We start from the raw sequence: 6,000 nt of genomic DNA, 5'->3' as shown, positions 1-6,000 counted from the left end.
TAGTATACTGCCTAATTTGGCATGTGCTTACGTACTGCAATTTCTTCTTTCCTCTCCCCACTCAAATATTTCTTTGTTTTTAAACTCTCCCTTTCAACCTTCTGCAAATCATGTAAGGAGGTTATTTTTATCCCCCATACACATTCCAGCTGGGAGCTGGTAAAACTGCATTGATTACACACGCATGCATTTTTTCAGAGGTATTTTCATTCTTGATTTCATTTCTGTCCTCTGTGAAGGTTATTATTCCTTCACTCTGTATCCTTGTGACTATAGTGATTGTTAAGTGGACCCTTACAGTCTGGGGCAAAGACAGAACTTCAATCTCGTGGTCCAGATGAAAAGGACTGCACTTTCCAGGCCTCTGAGGAGAAACTGACATGAGGGCTTGAACGGATTGCAGTACCGGATAGACGCTTTAATTCTATTATGTCCACAAGAGTGTGCAGGTGCTACACTATATTAGTGTTTTGAATGTCCTTTAAAAGTCAGGTTTTAGTGCTCTATAAATGTCGACTATTCTTATTATAATTTTGGGACCAAACCTATAATTTGATTAATAATCGGAATAAAATCCTTGAGGACAAAAAAAGTCAAGTTTTAGACTCGTTTAAGTCAGTGGTGCTTTCTCCTCAAATAAATTTCTTTGCTTCAAGGCAGTGAATAAAGCTAGGTAGAGTTTTTCCCCTTTCATTGGCTCTTTGTTTTTGATTGTTAAATCAGTGTCTGAGGAAACATTGGCTAATTAAAAATTCAGTTTATTCAGCTGAAAAGGAGCCCAACCTATAATCAGTAAGTGAGGAAGGGAGCCTGAGTGCCCAGGCACTCGGGGGTTAAAGATCCGGATCTCCCTTAACCTGCTCTTTTTCCTTACCTTTATTTTGATTGTTATCAAAGCACGCGACTTAGTTTTTCGAGAACTGGGCGACAATAGAACGGTTGCAGTTGTAGGAGAAGTAAGAAAGAACCTAGCTGATACGAGCGACCTTCCTTACAACATCCAATGTAGAAAAGAACTCCCCTGTGTCTGGAATCGGGAATGCCCATGAGGGGGCCCACATACACACAGGCACAGCAGACAGCGATTCGCCTCTTTTATTTTTTCCCCTCTTAGTTTATTTCCTTGTCCACCAGGGTTTTTGCTTCTGTCCCTCAGAGCAGCTGCCTATTGGCTGATAGGAGGGCAGTAATGTGAACTACCTTTTGTACTTGACTAATCCCGGCAGTTTGCCTGAAGGTGAAGCCCTGAGGTGCCTGGTGTCGTAAGTCACCTGTGCTTTGCTAATTCTCCCTGCTGGCCTCTGGTTTCCCAGGGCTAAAGGGCGTAGCTAGTCCAAGGTCCCCAACTCCCCGGGAGCCCCCTCTGCGTGTCTGACTCAGCCGGCGTTGTCAAGTTTCTCTGTCCAGCACATGAGCCACGACAATGAAAAGTCTCAAATGCTTCGTCTTCCGTAGACTTCCTTAAGGTAAGTTCATTTTGAAAGTACCTTTTTCAGGGTGGCCTCATTTCGACTTTTATCATGATAGAAAGAGTAAGCAGTGTTGAGGAAGCGGGAGCTTGGGGGGCTGGAGAAGGGCTTGGCTCTGCGCACTTTTAACGAAACTTGACTTTTTCGGACAGTCCCCTATCACACTTTGAAAAGGAACACGTCAAGGTGTAAGTATTTCAGGAAGGAGAGGAAGAGTAGGAAAACTCTGTTAACCTTTAAAGGGGGCATTACAAGAACTCGCACTTGTGATCCCCTCCGATAAGAAGAGCAAAGAAAACCCAAAGAACTTTACTTCTAATTCATAGAGACTAAGCTGAATCAGACATCGAATCTGTGCTAAGAATCTAAGTCTCTAACAAACTATAGGTTGCAGTTCTCGTTCTTTTTGATCTTTTCAAAGCGACATCTTGCGTTTCCTTTTCAGCAGCTTTTATGGGATGCAGCATTTTTTTTTAGGTGAATTTCAATGCTGCGTGCTTTAGGGAGGAAGAGGGAGGCCACTTGGCCACTATTTTGTAGCATGGAAAAAGTTTGGATTCTGAATACGGGTACCTGAATTTCAGTTGCTGGCGAATGTTAAGCCAGGTTTCTGATTAAACCTGCGCGCTGCTCTGATTTCACTTCCCTTGAGAACAACTGACATACTAGACAAACCTACCCTCTCCTGCCTTTTTTCTTGGATATGTCAGCATGCTTGTAATTTTAGGACTCAGTAAAAGACCAAAATTGACAGGGATGTTTTATTGCTGCTTGTTTTGGAGTAATAAAAAAGAAGAAAAGTTGTCTTGGGAATTTTAAAAAATGAAAACTGTATGTAAATAGGTGCTAGACCTCAAACTCCTCCACAGCAGCATTGAGGTGGAATGTTCCCATGTCCACTAGGTTGCTAACAAAGACGCTCAATTTGCTGAAGTAAAGCTGTTTCAACAATGTAACATCCATGTTTGGGAAAAGCAGGTAGAGAGAGGGGGTGCCAAAAAGGAAGCAAGAAGCATTCAAAACCAAGAAAAACCAAGACACTTAAGTGTGTCAGGGAATCTTGATAATAGGTTCATGGCCAAATTCTGAGACTTTTCCATGTTAGGAGAAAAAAATAAATGAATTCAAAATTAATATAAACTTTAAATATTCAAAAATATTCAAAGTATCTCTGAATGCACTAAGACCAGGTAATATTTCTGATGCTGAGGGGATGGTAAGTGTGAATTAATGAAGGAAAGTACTGCCAAAATTGGAACCCTCCTCACAGACACACTGTTAGAAGTAATTTTAGCTTAGTATAAAGGCTGTAATTAATGGGTACTATGTTGGACTCAGTCCAGAAGACCTGATTCAAAGCTGCTGCCACTTACTAACTAAGTGATCTTGGTTGAACCTCTGTGCCTCAAGTGGATCCCTAGGATTTTTCTACTAAGTCACAAACATGCTTTCCTTTTAAATTTTATTAGTATCTTCTGCTATTACATCATACTGATTTCTCCATATACCTCCTTCCTCCTCCCTTGGTCAGGAAGCTTTCCTATGTAATGGAAAAAACTATTATTTTAAGTTCAAGAAAACCAACCAATGAATCAACCACATCTGACCTCTCACATTACATTCCACAAAGGAAGGGAACAAGAATTTATTAACTTTCTACTGTATGCCAGGAACTGTGCAAAGAACTTTGCAAATATGACTGGTTCTCAATAGGAAGGGCTCATCTCTTATGAACCATGCTTAGTTATGGAAATTCAAGAATATTTAGTTTCACTTAATTATGCTTTTCATTTAGATTGTCTTAGTGATGTATATTGTTTTCCTGGTTTTACTTACTTTACTTGGCTTTAGTTCATACAAATCTTCCTATGCTTTTCTGAATTCTTCAGATTCATTTCTTACAATTCAGTAATATTTCATTATGTCAAAGTGTATGAACATTTTAGTTGCTTATGTTTTGCACTATTCCAAATTGTTTTCCAGAATAGTTGGACCAATTCAGAACTTCACTAATAGTGGATCAATGTACCTATTTTCTTCTAGTCTTGCCTTCTCATCTTTTATCGTCTTTGTAAATTTTCTCAGTGTGAGGAGAAAATTAAGAGTTGTTTTGATTTGCATTTCTTTCATTAGTGAGTCAAAGTAACTTTTATATGGTTGTTAATAGCTTGCAGTTCCTCTTTGGAAAACCATTTACTCATCTCCTATGAGAACCATTTATTATCTATAAGGAATCTGTTAATTCCCTATATACCTGGGATATTATCAGAGAAATAGAATATGAAGAATTTACCCCTTTAGTACAATTTCCTTTCTTAGTACCATTAATTTTGTTTCTGCTGAATCAATTTCTTGTCATTGCAATTTATTTCAATTTGTGTCATATACCTTCTCTCTTGTTTGGTTAAGAGTATTCTGGAGTCAGGAAGACCTGAATTCAAATCTGACCTCATACATTTACTAGCTTTGTGACCTTGGGCAAGTCACTTAATAACCCCAATTGCTCTTAAAACAAGAAAAAAGAAAGAATATTCTCCTTCATAAAGGTTTAGAAAGATATCTCTCCATAATTCCTTTCTTTTAAAAAAAAAAATAATGTGACTTTTTGTATTTGGATTATGTATCGATTTGGAAATTATTTAGTATTTAACTTAGGATGTTGGTTTAAATTTTGTTTCTACCAAATTGCTTTCTCACTTTTTGGTCCTCTGAACCCCCACCACCAGCGCTTCTTGAATTCTTTCCCAGGGAGATTGCTTGGGGTTTTATCAAGCGTTTGAACACTAAGTTGAATTTATTTTTTATTCATGCTTACCTAGTATGATCAACTTTTCTCTTTTTTTTGTCAACATTAAGTAGTTTTTGTGAGTATAGCGCTAAAATATAGTGCTCTACATTCATTTCCATTAAAAGATTTTACACTTTGGGATTCTCCAAATTAAGTTTGTTACTTTGTCTAGTTCTACAAAATAACTAGTCAGTGGTTTAGTACACCATTATATCAGTAAATTAATTTTGGTAATATTTTTATTATATTGACATGGGATATATATGTGTCCCTATTGATTTTCCATCTCTATTTTTTATTTCTGTAAATTATTTTAGAATCGTATTTGTGCAAATCTTGAGTGTATTTCAGTAAGCTGTTGTGCAGATATTTTTAATGGGATTTCTCTTCCTATTATCTCCTGGTTTTGTAGTGCTATGTGGACATTTTGATGGCTTTTTTTTTAAGATTTATTTGGTACACTGTTACTTGGTGAAAGCTGTGTTTCAGTTAGATTTTTGGTGGTTTTCTGGGATTTTCTAAGTAAACCATCATATCATCTGCAAATGGGGATAACTTTGTCTCTTCTTTGTTGATGTTTATGCCTTTAGTGTCTTTCTCCTTTCTGTTGCTAGTATCACCAAATCATAGTGCACTAAGAGGCATTCTTGTTTTGCCCCTATATTTCTTGGTAAACTTTTTAATGTTTCTCCCTTGTAAATGAGGCTAGCTTTGGAGTTTTGATACAAACTTTTATCATTTTGTGAAGTGGTCCTTTTTTCCCTATGTTTTGGGGGGTCCAAAAGTTGTTCTTCATCTATTTGTAGCACGTGCTCTGGGAATATTATACCAACCTCCACTCACAGGCTGGGTCCCCAGAGAGCAGCTGTTACTTCTGCCTTCAGGGTTATGGGAAAACCTAAAGATCTGGGAGGGTGGAGAAGTATCTTTTGCAATGGCTCATATGTCCTCACAGATGTGATTATCATCTGATATAAATTTGCCAGTCAGATTTAATTAGCCTCTAGAAACATATTTACTAATAGACTGGTAAAAACAATTGGCATAAATATCCTCACTATCCCATGGACACATTCTCCCACAAGTATAGACAGGGTCCAGAGGAAAGTGGGTTCAAGTATGAGATCAAATATCAGTCAATGAATTAATCAAGAGGTATTTATTAAACACTTACTATGTGCCAGGCACTGTAATTAGCACTGGGGGTGCTAAGAGAAGCAAAAAACAAAAAACAAAAAAAACCGCACCCTGCCTTCTAATGGGGGAGAAAACATGCAAACAAATAAATGCAAAGCAAGCAAATATATACAACACAAGCTATATACAGATAGGAAATAAAGGAAAGACATTAGCATTATTGGGAGGATGGGAAAGGCTTCCAGTAAAAGAAGCAAAGAGGGTAACTCACATCTCCCATAAGTCGTTTTGTAGAAACTCTTGTCACCCCTTCATGAGGCTTTCATGATGGTCCCCTTAGGTATGAAATAATTTTCTGCTGGGCTCTTTTTGTGGTCCTGGAGCTTCCTTTTTTCAGTATGTCTCATTTGTCTTCTGTTCTTGGTGCAGACATTACCACCAGTCACCAATGCTCCAGGTGTACTGCAGAGGGAGAAGCAGAGGGAGAAAAGGATTCAGAGGCTCCCCTTCTCCACCTGCCCCAAGCAATTCCCTCTCAGGACCTTGGCTAGAATTTTTCTCTTCTCCAGCTTCCAAACACTTGATTATTGGGTTCCATGTTCGCTT

The 6,000-nt window shown here is 38.1% G+C and overlaps 1 protein-coding gene across 2 annotated transcripts in view; it reads left to right on the top strand.

Annotated features, from left to right (window-relative positions):
• The first annotated feature begins 933 nt into the window (after positions 1 to 933).
• Positions 934 to 6,000, top strand: part of SHROOM3 (shroom family member 3) — a 228,152-nt gene continuing 223,085 nt past the window's right edge. Inside the window, exon 1 of one of the 2 annotated variants that reach the window (XM_072623908.1) lies at positions 934 to 1,466. The gene's annotated coding sequence lies outside the window, so the exon portion shown is untranslated. The remainder of the gene's footprint in view (positions 1,467 to 6,000) is intronic. The other variant, XM_072623909.1, reaches the window with a different exon arrangement.

The sequence above is a fragment of the Notamacropus eugenii genome, chromosome 7 (genome assembly GCF_028372415.1).
Source record: "Notamacropus eugenii isolate mMacEug1 chromosome 7, mMacEug1.pri_v2, whole genome shotgun sequence".
NCBI classification, from domain to species: domain Eukaryota; kingdom Metazoa; phylum Chordata; class Mammalia; order Diprotodontia; family Macropodidae; genus Notamacropus; species Notamacropus eugenii.
This window is presented reverse-complemented; position numbering and strand designations above follow the sequence as displayed.